The sequence below is a fragment of the Ixodes scapularis genome, unplaced genomic scaffold (assembly GCF_016920785.2).
Source record: "Ixodes scapularis isolate PalLabHiFi unplaced genomic scaffold, ASM1692078v2 PGA_scaffold1__304_contigs__length_218370807, whole genome shotgun sequence".
Classification (NCBI taxonomy): domain Eukaryota; kingdom Metazoa; phylum Arthropoda; class Arachnida; order Ixodida; family Ixodidae; genus Ixodes; species Ixodes scapularis.
The window spans coordinates 51232941-51252726 of record NW_024609846.1 but is presented as its reverse complement, the minus strand read 5'-3'; the positions used below and the strand labels follow the sequence as shown (position 1 = coordinate 51252726).

At 45.6% G+C, this 19786-nt stretch overlaps 1 protein-coding gene across 1 annotated transcript in view; it reads right to left on the bottom strand.

Moving 5' to 3' along the window:
• The window catches only part of LOC8038594 (GAS2-like protein pickled eggs), a 484840-nt gene that overhangs the window by 427595 nt on the left and 37459 nt on the right, over positions 1-19786 (bottom strand). The window lies entirely within an intron of this gene.

The following is a 19786-nucleotide window of genomic DNA, read 5'->3' as shown; positions in this document are numbered from 1 at the left end:
TGCCACGCACGAGTGATGCACGCTCGAGACGTTGCCGTGTTGCTCGAAATAGTAGATGACGGCGCGAGTTTTACGTCGAAAGGGCTGACGCGCTTTCGTCTGTTCGTCCTCGCGGAAGCATGTTCTACGTACGCCTATTGATTTCGTCGATCATTAGAGACCAAGACGCAGTTGATTTCTTTCTTCCTGGGTGAGCGCGTCTCTAAGATAAGAAAGAGACGTTGTTTTACCATTTAGTTTTTGTTGTGGCAGATAATAGAAACGCAAAGAAAAGTATCTCGCGAGGCCGCAACGAGGTTTTAAATCGAGAAGAAGCTATAATGATAGCCTATCGACTTCTCTGAGCGGGCGTCAATACACGTAACCGCGAAACTAAAAAAAAAAAAGCAAAGCAAAAAAAAAAAAAAAGTTTTAAGGGCAATTGCGAACTCGATAGCCTTTGTATTGTTCTCTTACAATGTTTTTATGTGAATCGGCAGCCCTTGTGCTCGCTGCTGTATTAAATGTGGAGGAAAAAAAGACATCAGCTGTGATGATGATCCAATTAATGCAAAGGTGTAAGCGAGCAGGACAAGAAAGAAGATAATAAATCCCCGGAGAAGGCGAACAATGGGGGCAAAGGACAATTGGAGATTTGTGTTCGTCCTTTGCCTCCTTTGTTCCCCTTCTTCAGGGATTTATTATCGACATCAGTTAACTAAAAAAAGAAAAGAAACCCTTTCCATCTCCCTAGCGCTCTTGGTTTAAAATAATGTAAAATGACCTGCTCATGAAAAAAAGCGCTTTGACAAATATATATATATATATATATATATATATATATATATATATATATATAGAGAGAGAGAGAGAGAGAGAGAGAGAGAGAGAAAGCTTAAACGTAATGATTCAGTTACTCACCAATCATACTTATCAAAGGGAGGTGGCTGCCGAAGTAGCAAACGAAAGAGACATGTTGTTTGTAGGGGTAACAATTTGGATACCGACCAAATATTATCATGTTGAAATATAAAGGGCCGTTATATGTACTTTTACCGGTGTCGAGAGGAGACTAATCGTATCTGCAGCACAAACCAAGCTACTATCCGAAAAAAAAAAATAAGACACCAGTAATAATGAAGACATTTAAAAAAAAGCTTCGCGAGAAAACAATTATAAGATCGCTTTGGCAAAGGGCTAAGACAGAAATACATTTAATGATTTCCCGTTTATAGAAAGATAGCTACCTTCTATCAGGCCTTTTCATCTAGTAGTCATCTCACAAAAAAGAAAAAATGAACGACTTTAACCGATGGCAGCATTTTTCTGTGCGAGACGTTTCCTATTGAAGAAACACATCTAGTCGGCTATCTTAACTTCCGTAAGGCTGGCTGTCAGCACTGGCGTTTTCGGCCAATACATTGCGCACAAATAAGCTGTAACCGCCGTTTAGATTAGGGAACAAGATTCCACGGCAAAATGCGATATATTTTCTTTTTTTTTATTTTAGAAAAGAAAAGGGGAAGGAAGTCAGCCGTTCTCCACGAGCCACCCTCTAAACGCCGGTTGATAAACCACCCTCGGAAGATGATAGCGCGGTAGAAGGAAGCTACGTGCTCGTTGGGGCTCTGCGCCTATCTTTCGCCGCGTGACCTCGCTCGCTCACGCCCCTAATCACGCGCCGAGACCGGGATCAGGTGATGAAAGGGAGGCGATTGAATGATCCGGCGAGGTCCTAGTTCCCACCGCACTGTCAGCTTAGGCGTGAGCATGCCGTCCGCAACCAAAGGGAGATGAAAGCGGGAGAGAAAGAGAGTGCGAGCACAGCACTCCGAGAGCGCTCACACGTCGTACCGAGTCCGCGCACGAGACCGCGGCGCCTTTTAAGTCCGTTTATTACGAGCTGGCGCTCCACCCCGCATGCGAATGTGCATTTTAAACGAAATTACCACAGCGCGTTCGCTTCACGCCCGCTGCGTCCTCTTGAGCTCGATCCTCCAGCTTCCGGGCTCTCTGAGCCGAACCCCTCGGACGTTGAAAGCTGTCCGGCGCAGGCACGTAGTAAGGATTTTGTTGCAAGGGGGGGGGGGGGGGGGGGGGGGAACTTATGGGCCTCCCCTGGCTACGTGCCTGGTCCGGCGGCAAATATTCGTGCGTGCGTGCGCGCGCATCTGAAAGTCGGAAGTCGTATGTGTGTGCGTGTGTACATTTTTTTAATCAGTGTTGTGCTTGTGGGCTTGCCGCGATAAAGGTGCGTGTGGGCCTCACAATGCGTTGTGGTGGTGGTGAATATGTATACACAAAGGCTTTGAAAGTCAATATAGGAAGCGGCCACCGCGAACCGAAACCTCAGCATTTTACTTCTGGTGGGCGTGATCCTTTTATCGGGAGAACTTTAAGGTTAACGGCGCCATAACAAAACAAATAACGGGTCGCGAACGAGCCATTTGGGCAGCTTGATTCAGAATAAGCTTAAAACAATCTGCAGGGCTCGGGCAGTTTTTACGAGTATGTTCCGGGAAGGAGGGAGGCGGAGACGTCTCTCAAACGAATGTTTTTACTACGCTTTTCTCAGTGGACTTAGTACCGTTAGACACTAAAGAAGCCAGGAGTCGGGGGATCAGGCTCAGCGCTAAACAAAAAAAGATGGAAGAGGAGGTTCAACTCTCCCCCTCCCCAACCCCTCTCACCGTCCTTCATTCCTAAATTGAATCCGCCACAATATTTCTGTTTCTATATCACCGTCAGGTGTGCACTTCCCTTGTATGAATAGGTTTACGCTAAATATATAATGTATATAATGTTATTGTTTTTTTTTTGTGGAAAAGTTCACCTTCAAAAGTTGTGCAGCTTGCTGTCACGCTGCATAGCTTTACAGAATATTAAGTTTGTTTACGCCAACTGAAAAAAAAGGTTTATCGAGAAAAGTGTTTATAGATCGGTAGCGTAAAATATTTTCCAAAAACAATAACAAAATGAAATTTTCTTCCAAAAGAAGCAGTCGAAAACCCATTATCTACAGATAGTCCAGTTCAAATTTATTATCTCGTTATATCTTATTATTTGCGTGTTCCTAATAAAGTTGTGTCACTTTTTATCACGTCCTGTAACATGTTATTATGCCCACATCAGCCCAGGCCCTAACGGGGCCGGCCGGATTATAAAATAAATAATACAAAATTTACCACGCCGCAATACACACTGTAGCGAGAATTGCTGTGAGCGTTCAAAAACGATACGAGTGGCGCAGAGCGTAATATACAAGGATTCGTTCTCGAGTTTACAGATTGGAGGATGCGATTTTACGGCAAGCAATAAAAGTACACGAGACAAGCTTACAAATAAACGAATGCTGCGCGGAAGCTAGAGCCAAGGCCAGAAACTGGATCTTTCACAAATTCTACGCAATCTGCGTCCGCGTCACGAAAGACACGAACGCCGATCTCAGCGTTTTACAGCCACCATACGCGTGACTATGAACAGCTGTGTGGCGCTTAGGTATCCAGTTACGGCTCTTGACGGAGCCGTTCGCCGAATTCCCAGAACGTGCGGTTGCTGGGAGGGAACAGCGTTCACGAAGGCGGTCTGCGCCGCCACTGAACGTCCAGCCCGAAAGGCCCCACTTTTTCCTCGAGATTTGTTAACGACCCGACGTATATCTGCAAACTTAAATGGGTTAATCGTGCGCGATATTCGCTGCGGGGCTCCTTTCACGTCCTGAGATAAGGTCGAGACATACACGACACACGGATCGAGTGGACAGGTTCGTTTTAGTGGCTTCGACAACTTCGTACGGTCAGTGTGAGCGTATGCAAGATTAATGGATGTGTACTGCATCGGGAGCGACGAGAATCCGCCTGTAATAATCTCGCATTCGAATTTAATAATTTAAAGAGAAAGAGAGAAAGAGAAGACATGATGAAACACCTGTCCCGTTGTGTGCCGGCGTCTCCTTATTCTTCGTTTCTGTACGGTGTTGATCCTTTTGTTATGATTAACGGATATCAACTGGCCCAATTCTTTATCTTTATCTTGACCTTTATCTGGAGTAGGAACGAAACGAGCTTGTCGGCCTAACTGTTGACAAATTCATTTTCATTGACAATTTGAAACGCGATAGAACTAGGTCATTATTTGTGAGTTAATGAAAGGGGCACTGACAGGGTATTTATGCTCGCCAAGGTTTTTACTTGTACATGACATATGGGAGCCCAACTACCTAGAACACAATTTGCAGCTCGAAATTTGTTTTCTTTCCGCTCGAAAATCGCCGATGGAGAACTGGCCAGTTTGAGTCGCGGTAACTCTCTTCTTTGTGGTTTAGATACACACACCAAATATAAACAAAGTCGAGCGTCATCGAAGGCACACACTCAATATTAAAAATAGAAAAAAAAAACAAAAAAAAACGTGATGCTCATTTTTTGTGTTTCTAAAAAGCTGCCAATACGTTGACTGAAAAGAGAGAAAAAAAAAAGAAAGTTGCAAAGAGAACTTGAAGCACTCTGTGCATTCTCTGTGTAATTCTCAACATGGCGCCGTGTCGCGGGCTGGACGGCTGGACGAAGCGGACAAAGCGATGGTGGCGACGACGGGCCCGGGACCTCTACTTCAGAACTGTTGCTCGCGGTACAGGCAAATCTCTCTAGCTCCGAAAGAAAAATCGTTTACCGATCAAAACAATTAGGATTAATTCCGCACGACACGCCCGACCACCAAGCTAATTCGTACGAAGACGTCGCCGAGTCGCCGCCGAGTCGTGGCCCCTTCTCCTGGGTGAAGACATCGCTCGTCTTACGAACACGAATTGGTAAGAGCGTGAAAAGTGTGCAAACGTCAAGCACGAAGTGCTTGACTTTTGCCGGTTTCGCACGGCCAAAAATACGAAGGAAAAAAGAAAACATGGTCGGGAGTAGCCACGTGACTAATTGCAACACTCTCCTCCTTTCTATTTCTTCTTCCTCCCCAGTTCAGTTTCGGGTTTGATTTCGAGCACTTGCGTTTTTTTTTTTTTAATTAAAAATATACGAGACTCTTTAGTAAATTATTGATGGGGTAGTCTTCTGACACCATAATAAATCGCCTGGCAAAAAAATAAAAATAATTAAAAACATTTTTTGGGGCGTGTCAGTTGCTTCTTTAAAATAACTAGGTAATAATTAGTCAAAGTCCTTGATTTTTTATGTAACAGTGACTACTAACAATAAAATGATAGCGATTAAGTTGTAAGAAGCGAAAATGGAGACTACGCCACATCATTCGTGTAGTCTTGCCTGCCTCGTGTATTTGTTCCCCTTTCAGTTCAGTTTCATTATGCACATTGCATGCTGAATCCATAGAATTAAGTTCAAAGAACTGAACAACGTCTCCCTCTTCAGTCAAAACACAAATCGGAACATTTAAAATATAATTTGCTATTTTATAACCTAGCGTACACAACAAATTTAAAAATCAACTTAGGCCTTATTCCCATTTGCTGCAGGGATTCTCCAGACGCGTTCATGTAGCACGTCGGAAATGCAGAGATTCTTACCAATACCGACACCCATTCAAACTGTGTGCGTTCATCACATATTTATAAGCCCAGTAACCACACAGTATAGTACAAAATCAGCGTGAAAAAATATTGAATAGTTTTGAAAGATCTTAGCAAATGATAAAGCGCAGAGAAAATTCCAGTGCCGTATTCGCGGCATTTAAATGGCTACGACCAGTAGCGTACTGAATAAAGAGAACCCTCTTCTTGTGCACCCATTTTCTTTTCTTATTTCTGCTCTACCTAATCATAATCGTCCTCTCTTGATTTGATACGCTACAATCCTATTTACGTAAACTCTGCGAATGTTCAAAAGCGCATATCTCATTTTGGGCCTGAAGCACTTGTGCTGCTTTTTTCGCAAGAGCAGTGATCGACACACAGATTGCTTGTCATCAGCTGCGAGGCATGACTTGGACACATGACATCAAGAGCTAATTAATCTGCAGCATTCAGCACCCAAAAGCGACCGCGCCTGCGCGCTAATGGCACGAAAGGTGGGCACGCCCGATGCGGTGTTAAAAATGGCGCGACTTCCTGCATGGTCGCCGAAGTATAACCGTTCTGGTCGATTCATTTAGCCGGTGTTACGTGCACTGTCGAGTGTGGTCTGCATAAACGCCGTTGAATTGTTGCACCATGTCATTACAAACGTCGTCTACTACAAACAGTAATTAGGTTACAGTATGTTTTTAGCGTAGGAAGGCGGCTCTATTGAGACGCTCTAGTCAGCACGCAAAATCGCAACCAACACTGCAGTGCCTCGTTCTATTATTTTAGACGCGACCGATCTCTCGATGCCGCACGTTTAAACAGCGCCGCGAGTTCGCTGCTCTCTCTCTCCCTTTATTAGTTCGTTGCATTTCCTTAGTTTCAAAATTGCATCATGCCGCAGCTGCGGCTAAACTATATTATTGCCGCCTTCATCCACATCTTTTTCTCCCATGGCCATCTTCTTCATGCAGGTCTTCCCCCGAGGAAAATAACTCGCATAGGCAAGAAACCCCATTTTTTCTTCATATTTATAAATCACATCCCTGCTTCTTTCCGACAATAGTCTGCATCGGAACTCAAGTTCCAGACAGTTGTAGCGTTTCTATCCAAACACACACACAGAGCAAACTTGTTTTGGCTGTCGACATGTTTGATTTCGACGTTGATTTGTTCGGTTTGCAACCCCCCGTGTGTGTATATGGCAGCTTGAAGGCCTAGCCGAATAAAGTCTTCGCACGTTCCCCGAGCAAATAAATTAACTTCGACACAAGTTCAAACAAAAAAATACAAAAAAGAGAAGAGGATAAGACAAACAACGGCGCAAACACAAAAAAAACGTCTGACTGTATTTTTTTATATTTTTTTTTTCGCTTTCAATTTGCTTGTCTCAGCAGCGCGCGGGACATAAGGAAACAAAACCTTCCTTCTGTTCAATCATCGACCCGTACCACTTCCTTTGTTTCGTGGCTCTCCGTTATCCTTTCATAATCTCAGCGTCCGCACGCCCCGAAGAAGAAGAACAAATTGAAGACTGCACACCACATGCACGCGAGTGGACATATACTGACCGATACCACCCATAGAAGACAAGGCCCATGAGCACGACGTCATCGTTGGTGAATTATCGACCCGCTCCAAACGGCAAATACGCTGAAACGCTACGCCGCGTGCAAGCATCGCGTTTGTTGGGAGACGCTGCAAGACGTATACTGACGCTGATGCTGGCTAGGCGCCGCCGCGCCGGCCCACTAGTGATGACGTAAGCGGGGACTCGGTGCAGGCCTGGTCGTCTAGGTGTTATTGTATTGACACGGAAAAGAGGGGGGGGGGGGGGGGGGTGATGGCATTCTAGGTACACGCGTCGGAGGCGGCGGCGGCGGCGTCCAGAAGAGGAGATCGAAGACTCCGATCCAGGATAGGGGATCGGCTAGATATGGGCTTATCGGTACGAGAAAGCTTTTCGCTGATCGTATGAGCGGCGGACAGCGGACCGCCACGCGGGAGACCGTCGTGAGAAAGAGGTCGTTGCTTCGTTGAACCGAGATCGATTGGATGGCCGACGGTCACTGGCGGCGGGGCCCTTTTCTTTGCCTCCGTGTGAGCGCCGGGAAGCCGGGGGAGTGAGTGCGTCGGACTCGGAGCTTCCGGAATGGCAGATGATGTTGAGCTTGGGAAGCGATGCCGCGGGCTCGAAGAATTTTCTTCTTGTTCCTTCCTTAGTGCGCTTTATTGCCGAAGAATATCTTATTTTGCAGGGTAAATAAAAAAAATGTACCGACAAAAAAAAAAAAAAAGAAGTTGGAGAAATAGGAACTATTCAATATCATGAGCCGGACGCAGAAAATGTTTCGTCTCTCCTTTCCCGGGCGTTGCACCCGGCGAAGTCGTAAAAAAAAAGTTTATGGCTTGTCACTCTCGTATCGATTCGATGTGAACATGGTGTACAGACTGCGGTCTCAAAGCAACTACTATTCCTTTTTTTCATTTTTTTTTTTGCGTTTGCGGTATTTTTATTTTATATACACTGTGCCTCTCAAATAGCGGCCAGGCTCTTAAATCGACCGCAAAAATCGGTTTTTTAACCTATCGCGCTACGATTTTACGCAGAGCTTCCCACAGGTGATGCAGTTTTCTATAAAATTTGCAAAGAGAGAGCTATTTGAGGAAAAAGTAAAAAAATAAATAAAAAGACCGAACTCCTATGGAAACGCAGCGAAGCCACCAGTCTCTAAACAATAGGCTGCCTTAATGTTTGAATACCGGTGGCTTCACTGCAAATTTCTGCAAATATAAGCTCTTTACAAATTTTATAGAAAAAAATGCACCACCTGTGGGCAACGCTACACGAAACAGTAACGCGATAGGTTAAAAAGCCGATCTTTGCGGTCGATTTAAAGAGCCTGGCCGTTATTTGAGACACCCTGGATATATATATTATAGTCATGACTCCTGCGGGACGACCTAATCCAACACCACCTAGACAGAAGGCCTCCACACGCGTCATCATAGTCAGATCGATCGAGGCGAGAGATTGGGCACGAGTGCTGCGTCAGTGTTCGGCTGCGGCTCGTGGCCTATCAGCGCGTCGAAGGTCGGGCTCGGGTCCAATAGCCGACCGAGCGCGATCCGACTGTGATGGCGTTTCATAGAAGAAGAGGAAACCATGCGGAGGCCTTCTGTCTAGGTGGTGTTGTCTAATCTGTCGTCAATATGTGTTTTTCACACATCCGTTTGATGACAGAGTGATATTTAGTTTCTGATGTATTATGCATTTGTCTGCAATGGTCCGATGAAGCGGTACTAAACGAAACAAGAGGAGTCCGCAAGACTACACTCGACCTCTCGACAAGCGCAAACGAAGCTGCGAGATCATTAAGCTGCAAGCTATGAACGTGCCTGCTGGCCACGCGTTTTCCTGCGGTGCAAGTGTCGTTGAGCGCAGCATGCTAGCACTTCTGGACTCTTTTGGTCATACTTATCGTGAAATAAACGGTATACACAATTTCAAGCGGGCCTTCTGGCCGTGGCTACGCACGTGTATGTTCGTGTGGGCAAGCACGAGCATTTCCGGGCTTGCCAAAGTTACGTTTGCGTGCTTGCCGCACGCGCTCACATGCACGGAGACGCCCAAAATATCGTTTTAGCTAAGGCGTGAAATATTTGATGGTCAGTCACGAACGCGAAAGGACTAGAAAGCCTTAATCTGCATGCGCCTGTGAGGTATTCGATACTTGTCACATCAAGAAGAAAGGAAGATTGGAGCATTATTCATGCGTTACACGTAAGTTATTTTTCTTTTTGTTTTAAGATTTGGTTGTTTAAAGAAGAAACGATACTTCCGGTGCTTGAAACGTGTCCGTCTTGATTGAATAACATCACACAAAGAAGAAAAATAGTAACGTTCCTCAAGCAGCCAGACTTTCTCTTTTTTTTTTTTCTAGTGTTCTTGAGATTAATACGAGTATAGACATGACGTATTTCATGCAATAGAGATCTGGAAATAATGGTACGTTCAGACTGAATAGCGACAACGGTGTTTGCAAATTAAGAAGAAGAAAAAATAAGTAGGCAAGTACGACAACACTGCCCGAAACTCTGGCACTATTGTCGTAAAAAAACAAAAATAAAGTGTTTTCTTTAACGGTCTCCACAGATAAACGTCAGCCGTTCCAACTTTCTTTACTTTTTTTTTTTTTTTTAGAGGAAGTAAGGGAGCGGTGAGGATTTTCGGGCTATTTTGAAAATGCGCTGCTTCCAGCCTGGAATGTGCACCGACCATCTGTACCGAATCGCTTGTTTATTCACTAAAGAAATGTCCGCGCTTGTCCCATAATCCCAGCAGTGACTGGTATTTTGTAGAGCCGAAGTCACGGGTGTCATTCAATGTACCTATGTTTCATTATAACGACAAACAGTGACGGCAAACGAGTCAACTAAACCCCGTTGTTAGCACGTCATTTTCACGCTTAAACGTCATCAACAAACCACGCAAAGAACAACAAAAAAAAGTGTTTTTGAAGAAGCTGTACCGTGAAAGGAAGGTCGCTTCACTTTCGGTATGTCTGTAAGTATAGTCCCTGTTGACTGCTAATCTTTTGGATCTAAGCAATAAATGTTCTAGCAGATATTTGAAGAAATATATATATATATATATATATATATATATATATATATATATATATTTCCATTTGGTATTTATAAGAAATATCAGTCTCTAAAATAAACGCTCCGAATCTCCAAGAGCTTCAAAGTGTAAACTATTTTAGTTCTCTCTTGTCACTTCTATCCAAGTCTCATTTTAACCCCCCCCCCCCCCCCTCCCCCTATCTAACCGCAGCACAGAGAAGCGGACCGGGACAAATGCCCCGGGTTAATTAACCTCCCTTAGACTTCCCGCTCCGTCCTTCCTTCAAATGAAATTTATGAAACGTCTGAATTCACAAGTATTGGCTACGCTTCCTCGACGTACTCGAGATACCGATCTACAGTGACCCTTTTGATTGGCACAGCCCGTAAGAGAACCGAGCTGTACCACGATCCAGTGACACATTATGCAGTTGTACGACGAAAAACGGCGTTCACCCATTCAAGACCGCCTGATCACAGTTGAGCGCGATGCAACTTGCTTTGTACTTATTAAGCCGCAATTTCGATCAGTTTTGCCCTCCCCATTTTAATAAAAACGGCGCGCAACACGCGGCCCCCGAAAAAATAAAGATAAGAATGTCGTTTTCCTAATTTGGATGCAATATCGACGATGGTCGCGCTGACTGTTATTAGTACGAACAACTATGTTGTAAAATCGCTGGTGATGATTTCATTGTCCCCCATACGGAGTGCCATATTACAAGGTGCCAAACTATGCGGGTGAGTTGGTTAGGAAGCACCATAACCTAAACCATGAGATAAGGAGAAATAAAATAATGGAAGAGATGACACAAAATCCCTTTTTTTTTGTGTGTGTGTGTCTTTTTGTCTGGTGTTTTATTTCTCATTGTCTCAGGGATTAGATTATAATGGTACCATATTATACTTTTTGTCCTGAAGCTGAATGAGGCGGCACTTTAGATGCACTTAAAGTGTACTATTCATTTCACAATTATTGTGTAAAATTAGCAAACACAGAGTTCACCATTGGTAAATGGCGTTCAGAAAGAAAGCCTCCATCGACAGAGCACCATCTATCGACAGAAGTTCAAGAAAACACTAGGTAAAGTCACGTCTCGCTGATGTGAACCACTTTAGTTCTCCTCCCCAGAAAAGCACGCATAACGTGAGCTGTCCATAATAACCGAGACAAAAATGCATGCATTCACCCAGTTCGTCTTTGAGAATGTAGTCTATATAAAGGAGTATACTAATGGCATCCCTATTAACGACACATAACTGTATATCATATAACTTTTTTGTACACATGATGAAGTTGATGACGGGGTGTTTTAGAAAGCTGGCTGAGCGTTTTTCTATAGTCAAGTGATACATTGTCGCGCTTCTCCCAGAACCATCATCCCAAGTCCCCTGCCAGACTGCCATTTCTTCCAAATGGTCCTCTACTAAATGCATCGAAATTATAGTGTTTTGTATGGGAGAATAAACGTAAAGTCTGACACCACGCTCCGAGTTAACTTAAGTAACACCGACTTCAAAACGTCTTCACGCCCCCGGCGTCCGCCGGAAACGTTCACGTTTAGCAATACTCGTATAGAGAGAATCCCCGAATCACTTTCAATTGCAGTCGTCGTTCGCTGTACGTCTACCAGGATAAACGCAATCCCATTTCCTTTACCCAACCGCGTGCTTGCGTCGCCGATGAAGCATCGTTTGCACGCGTGTAGTTTATACACCTGCACTGCTTTCGATGTTGCGCCTTCTCGGACAGGAAGATCCCGCCCTCGCTTTTCGCTTTCTCTTTTTGTTATTTTTGCGTTCATTCTGCCATGGAAATAGCGTGTACTACCCGCCCGCCCTAGAGACCTCGGCGTAACCTTCCACGTCAACGTATACGCGCCGCAGGCATATCCTTCGGTCTGTGTATACGTACTACGTTAATGGAGTAACGCCCCTCAAATGCAGAGATACCAGGCTGAGCTGAGAGCAGTCATCAAAGAACGCGAGAATCCTGATATCTAAAACGTTTGTGATATGTCCTACCTCTATCTATTTCTTTCCGATACATTTGTCTATAGTACCCATTTCTATATATATATTCTAGTTTCCTTTGACAGCGTAGCAAGCCGGCACAAAGTGTTGCTTGACCTAGTTTTTCAAATCAATGCGTATTCTCTCCAAAGATATAACTGAAAGATAATGAGCTTCGAGTCTACGTTTCGGTCTGTCAACTGTACGACGATTTTAGTATGTAACTGGGGGATGCTCGATGGCTTAAATGAATTATACTTGCCTGTCTTCGGATTTCGATCTATAGCAATGGTTTAAACTGACTGCGGTGATTGAAATGTGATCAATGACAGGGCGTATCTTCTGATCTACCAACCAAACCCGCGAAGAAACCGCTTTTCAATGTCCTCAAAATACACGCAAACTTCCACGTTTTCAGAGCTCACGAGCATATTGAGAAAAGCACGCTGAAATTAGTGAACTCGAGCAGGGTTCGGAGAAATAAAATTGAAGAAAAAAGTCTTACTCTTTTAACCCCATGTTGACTGCATATCTTATCTTCGAATTTGTTTCTACCAAGCGAAAGTTTACTGCTCAAAAATGCATGACCACAACAAAACGATACTTGCGCAGCAAATATCAGTTTTTTCCTCGTGTTTTCACAAAACAAGCACCTCTACCATCCTCACACAACAGCAGATCGGAGAAATATAGATGCCTTCGAGTTCAATTCGACATCTGAAGCCGTCTTCGTCAGCGCAAGAAGTGCAGTGTGACAGACATCATAGCCACTTCCAGAAGGTATATATGTAGTTAGAGCCACCCTTCGTCGAAAAAAAGTACCTGCCGGGGTGTTTTACGTGCCATACCAAACGAAGGGCATCTGGGGAAAAGTGTTTTCTGCCAAACAGAAGAAACGCCAAAAAGCATGCACGCACGCTTCAGGAATCGGGTCCAGACGGACAAACACCGCACATTCAAAGTTCCAACCCATATCGAACGCATGTGCGGGCCCGCCCTCTTCACATTAACTGAATTAACATGCTAACAGGCAGTCCGGAGTCACAGACAGCGGCCACATCGATTACACGACGCGAGGGCGATCAGACAGCTTAATGACGAGGTTTCGAGGTCTTCATGACGGCAAGGCCGGGCTGCTCGAGGTGACGGCGGCGGGGGGTCACTCACTGCAGCGGTCCGGTGGGGGGACCGGGGCGGTTCGGAAGCCCGGCAAACCGCGCTGTTTGTTTACTCAGCTGTCCGATTTATGACTGGAGCGCCTCAATGTCCGTCATTACTGCGGAAAAAGAGCGTGGGTTCGCGCGGTCGTGACAAATTGCTCGTACGTTTGGCACGCCCGCGAACCGCATTAGGGGATTCCGACGCGAGGTTGGAGCTGGGAAGTCGATTGCTGCCGTCGTCGGTGGGCGCGCGTTTCGACAGTGCCGTCCGGAGTCGATGCCTTGATTGGTGTCGGAGTTAAACGTCTTAAATTAACTCCCATACATAAAAAAAAAAAAAAAAAAACAAGAAATAAAACAGCTAAAGAACGAAACAAACCAAAAAGCATCAACAAGTATTTGGGTGTTTGGGGCCTATTCTGAGGTATTGCCGTTTTGGTGAACAAATCGACCTAGTCTAATAAATATTAAGAATATTATGCTCAAAATGATGACAGCAAAGTATCGAAGAAAAAAAAAACGGTCGAAACAACAACGTTTCAACCCGTGCGGGAAGTTTCAATACGAAGGTTATAATAAGTTATGATGTGTTAGCACCGTCACCTCATCATTTCAGCTTTTCTTGAAATTGTATTTGTAAAATTTTAGATTATTAAATGATCTGATCGAGGTTCACTTCCCGCAATAAGTGTAAATTGACTCATTTTCCTCTTTTAAACCTTTCAGTTCCTGAGCACATCTTAAAAGGATGACGAAAACAACGACATTACCAACTAGCTTTACGTACTAAAAATGTAAAACAGACAAGTCCAGCGATTAGCGATACTGTCACCTGAGTTGTAGATAACTCGCGGTAAAAAGGCGGTGTACGACGGCACCCTGACATCCTCAGTGGTGGCGCGCACCAGCAAAGTATGCGGCACTGGTGCCACAGTGCCCTATACTCTGAACACCGCGAGCCAGGCCCAAAACATATTCGTACTCTCCCAACCCGTCGCCGAACGTCGAGGCGTCACTACCGTCAACATAATTCCCCAACCCTAATACCTAAGAATAAAACAGATCCACGCAGCTTATCTCACTCTACCGGAACTTCTCGACCTCCTTTCTGTACGTTTTTTTGCCCCTCGGGGTCTCCCTTTCTCTCCCCAACCTCAGCCTCGCTGTTCACCTGCGTTTCGTTATTGGAGAACGGGGGGACCGACAGGGCGTTTTTACGAGACGGAAGCCCCCGTAACTTCCGTGCCGCCGACTTGATTTATCGAGGAATGGAAAGCGGAGCGGCGACGGCTGCCGTCCAGAAAGGCGCGGGAGGGGGGCGCGCAGTTCGTGAACGGGGCTGCACCTGCGACGCCGCTTTGTGTACGCTACGCAAGTCGCTCATTGCGGACGGACGGCGATTCCTCGAAACGTGTGAGAGAACCGCACGCCGGCCGAAATGGGCGCTCGAAAGTAAAAGGCGCTGTATGGAAGGTAGACATCTACGGTCGCTTGCTGGTTGGTGTTACTGACTCGTAAACGAAAGAATGGTTTCTCAAATACAGGATTCGTTGGGTTTAGATGTGTGTTCGATGTCTACATAATCTACGTAATCCTGTCCCGGAGAGGCGCGGTGCGACATACAATTGGAATACCGGTACGTTCAAAAGGGCGAATAGCCATTTTGTTGTTTACAGGAAGCTATATGCTACCTCAATATGACGATTCCCTGCGCCCCGAATTGAATTAGCCTGTTTTCGGTCACCAAAAATATTAAAAAAAAGAAGCTTAGCATGGCATATCGAATGGCCGGAAAGTTTAGTTTGCGTCTACGCGCTTTAAAGTTACTGACTTCTAAATGTTCAATTGTAATTTTAGTTTCATCGAAGGAAAGAAGGGATCACGCTTAGTTGGAAGATTGGGCGTGGTGGTGAAAGATTATACATGAACGGAAGAGGTAAAGAAAAAACACGAGAGAGGGCACAGCTTTTGATAGTCAATAGATCTGTTTTGTCCTTTCGTGAATATCCTTTGTATGGGACCATACCTGCAGCGTAGCGTACTATATACTGTTATTAAAAAAGACCCCCCCTCCCCCTTTTAAGAAGAAAAGTGTTATTTTTTTGTTTTTTTTATCCGTCGAGCGACAGTCGAGTAGGGCACGATTCTTCAAAGAGCAAAATCGAGTCGTGTTCGCGCAGTGCACCGGAGCCGTTCCCACTCCGCGACCGACGCGTAATAGGGGCTCGCTTCCAAGGAAGCGATTCCCAGGCGGTGCGGGGGGTGCCGCCGAGCAATTGCCGCGTCCACCGGCGGATGGGAGCGATTGGCGCGGCGACTCGCCACCCCCGGCATTCGGCTCCCGCGACACCGGGACTCGCCCCTCGTGACGGATGCTTCCTCCCGAGAGCTCCGGATGGACCCCTCGGCACGCGGGCACGTCGCTCCTATTTTCAGCTCTGCTTCTTCGCTCTGCTGCAGAAAGATCCCGTCGGACGCCGAAAGCCGACGTGGGCCGGCGGACGGCACGCACGAAATGGCTCGAGCTCGCGTTTTACCCAAGAGCACGCAAGTTGGCAACGTCCAGTGAAGAAAGGAAAAGAGAAATGCGGAAATAACAGAAACTGGGGGGAGAAACGTGAACGCTGGCTTAAGCCTCTCGTCAAAACACTATTGGCCATTCCGAAACCGGACAATAATCATAACTAAAAAAAATAAAAAAAAAAGAAAGAGATATCAATAAAACCCGGAGACTGGGACGAGGGCAGACGAACCAACACAACGTTTGTCCTTCTCCTCTCATTCCAGTCTCGGGATTTTAGTCAATAATGTTCAGCCATCACTAGTTCGTTCGCGCCCTAACCTTCTATTCAAATATATGACTAAAAGATAACGAACTGTAGTAATAATAATGCTACTTCGCGTGCTTATAAAATATGTATGTGTTCTAGCCCTATAGACCCTTTCTTTAAAGGCGCCGCCATCTTGAGAATTGCGGCGCCGACGACGCCGCCTAGCGGCTTAGAAAACGAGATACTGGCTGGTTCTGGCAGCACAGCTATCTGGGTAGGCAACTGTGTGGGTATGGGGGGAACTTGGCTAGACTTGGCTATGGTGGGCTGCAATAACCATAGAGTTATTATAATGTACGCTAGAGGTTCAACTGGCGCTAGTGTCCGGGAGGCAAATTGAAGCAGACAGCAACCAGTCTACTTTTGCGCTGCTCCTGTGCAATCCTATGGGAAAACACGCGTGAATATTTTCTCTTCGCCAAAAAATGACACAAATAACTTTTGTGATTTCGGTTGTACCGGATAGTATGTACCTTTATTAATATTGTGAAAATGTAATTGCTTTAGTTACAGCATTTTTCTTTACCACTGAACGATGTTAAACTTCGCTATATTTCAGGCACAAACCTATGTTCCATGGCAGGTATGTAAAAATGAGCGACGATTCTAAGCAAAATAACAATCGAAAGGAATGTAGAATGCGTTCAAGGTTCGCTCGCATTCCGGTGGCACTTATATATTGGTAATATGCTCGTTCTGTCACTATATGAAAATTAGGCCGTCGTGCATCTTTACGATCTCTTAAAAAAAAATGAAGTATGTGGGCTACGAAAGGTGTCTTTTTATTATTTTCTATGTCGGGCAATTTTAATCGGGCACCTGTTCTCTGGCTTCTCCCTATTTGCAAAGATTTGGAGCGTACGGGTGATGATTTGAACCCAGAACAAGCATCTTCGCACATATTCAGGAGCAGAAACTTAAGAATAAAGCAGTACTTATTTATTGCAAATCTTTCAATTTATTTTTGATCGCCTGCATGCACAAGAAGTTACTTATCCAGTGTTACTGCGTAGTTCTTGGCGTCTCTCTTGGTTTTCCACATATCCTTCGTTCGTTTGGCACGTATACCCCCATGCTGGAGAGCGCCGACGCCGTGTTCGCGCTAACAGTGTCCGACAGTGCACATAAATACACATGCGAAGCGGTTTTAGCACCGTTTTTCGTGCCCCGAATTTAAAATAAAAACGCTGTAACTGCCCGATTATTTCGTCTGCGTGACTGAGAAATGTTCCAAGCTACCTAGTGCGTACGAATTATTCCTGATATTTGCTGTTATAATCGAGCCGAGAGAGAAAAAGCACTCGCTTTTCCCCGTAGAAATGCATTACCGGAAGTCAATTTCGGTCTGGTTGCTGTCTGCTTCAATTTGCAGCAGCACACTAGCGCCAGTTGAACCCCTAGCGTACATTATAATAACTCTATGGCAATAACTTGGTTGGAGCTTGGCCGGTTAAATCTATAGACCTTTTCTTTAACGGTGCCGCCATCTTGATGATTGCGGCGCCGACGACGCCGTCTAGCGGCTTAGAAAAAGAAATACCGACTAGTTCTGGCAGCACAGCTATCTGGGTAGGCATCGGTGTGGGTATGGGGGGAACTTGGCTAGACTTGGCTATATATGGTGGCCTGCAATAACTTGGTTGGAGCTTGTCCGGTTGAATCCAGCTGGCTACACCCAGGCCATCACCTTGCCGCCTCGAAAGAACGAGGACGAAGACGGTGGGGTGTTTCGATTGAGTTTCCACAGCGAAGTATATATGAGCAGTTTAATGTAGTCTATGCAGGTAAGCTCTCAGCATTTGATAGCTCCATCTTGAGTGGTGGCATGTAAACTTTTTCATACCTTTCACATACCATGGGGCTTGCAGAGATAACCTAATTGGACCATCTGCACCGGGAATTAACATCGGTCCTCATGTCGTAGACGAAGTGGTCGTGAGCTTAAACGTGACGTTGATTCTGATACGAATCTCTCGCGATTCAAGCTCGCAATTGACTGACTTCATAACCAAGGATTCTTGGGGAAAATGCAAAGCTCGATAACATTGCAGCCACACTCGCGCTGGAGCTTCTTGTGCTCACGGCACACTTGCTGCTATTCTTCTTATGCTTTTTTTAAATTATTTTTCCATCGACCACGCAGTGGTAGCCAGACAACCGTAGATTTTCGGAAATTGCAGCATGGTAAAAAGCAGCACTCGGAACTAACTCATGCACGACGTCCGTTTTTAAGCCTTTTCGCCCATACCCTTGGCGGTTGCATCCCTGTGTCAGCGGGTAATCCAAAAATGCACCAGGTCGAGGGTACGTCAGTTACTGGCTGGTTTGAGGTTATGCGAAAAAGGTCTATAGACGCTTTCAGGCAGCTGTGCATGGGCGCCGCCATAACCGACCTTCAGTTTTTGTTCCCTCTTATTCCGTTCGCTTCACTTCACCGTTGTCACAGCAAAACAGGTCATTGCCACTTTCGGTGCTACCGTGTCCTTCCCCCCAGCGTAGGTTCTTGTGGAGACCCGTCAACGCCTGCTTCAGTGGCTCGAAATCTCGGTAAGACAAGAGAAGGTCGGCTATGGCGGCTCAATGTGGCGCGCGCTGAAAGCGTCTATAGACGCTTTACTGCAGTTGTGCATGGGCGCCGCCATAACTGACCTTCAGTTTTTGTTTCCGCTTATTCCATTTTCTTCACTTCGTCATTACTATAGCAGTCCAGGTTTTTGCCATCTTAGATTCCATTGTGTCCTTCTCCCCAGCATTGGCCTTTCTGGAAGCTCGTCAACACCCGTTCCAGTGGCTCGGTATCTCCGTAAGACAAGAGAAGGTCAGCAATGGCGGCTGTATTCTGGCGCGTGTGTAAAGCCTCTATACTCCGTTTCACCCGCAGACAAGGCTAGAAGCGCGAGCTCATAGCGTTCGGAGCTACTCTTAACGCACGAGGGCTTGTGCCGCCGAGATGTGCCCTAGAGCAAGGAGCTCACGCTTGTAGCCTTTCCTGCGGTACAGGCCATCACCTTGCCGCCTCGAAAGAACGAGGACGAAGACGGTGGGGTGTTTTGATTGAGTTTCCACAGCGAAGTATATATGAGCAATTTAATGTAGTCTGTGTATATGCAGGTAAGCTCTCGAAATTTGATAGCTCCATCTTGAGTGTTGGCATGTAGACTTTTTCATACCTTTCACATACCATGGGGCTTGCAGTGATAACCTAATTGGACCACCTGCACCGGTAATTAAAATCTGACCTCTTGTCGTACACGAAGTGATCGTGAGCTTAAACGTGACGTTCCGTCTGATACGTATCTCTCGCGATTAAATCTCGCAATCGACTGATTTCATAAATTAGGATTCTTGGGGAAAATGCGAAGCTCGATAAAATTGCAGCCACACTCGCGCTGCAGCTTATTGTGCTCATGGCACGCTTTCTGCTATTGTTCTTATGCTTTTTGAAATTATTTATTCATCCGACGACCACACAGTGGTAGCCAGACAACCATAGATTTTCGGAAATTGCAGCACAGTAAATAGGAGCACTCGGAACTATACTCCGTTTCACCTTATGTTGTACCGCAGCGAAGGCTAGAAGCGCGAGCTCATAGCGTTGGCAGCTGCCCTTAATGCACGAGAGCTTGTGCCGCCGAGATCTGCCCTAG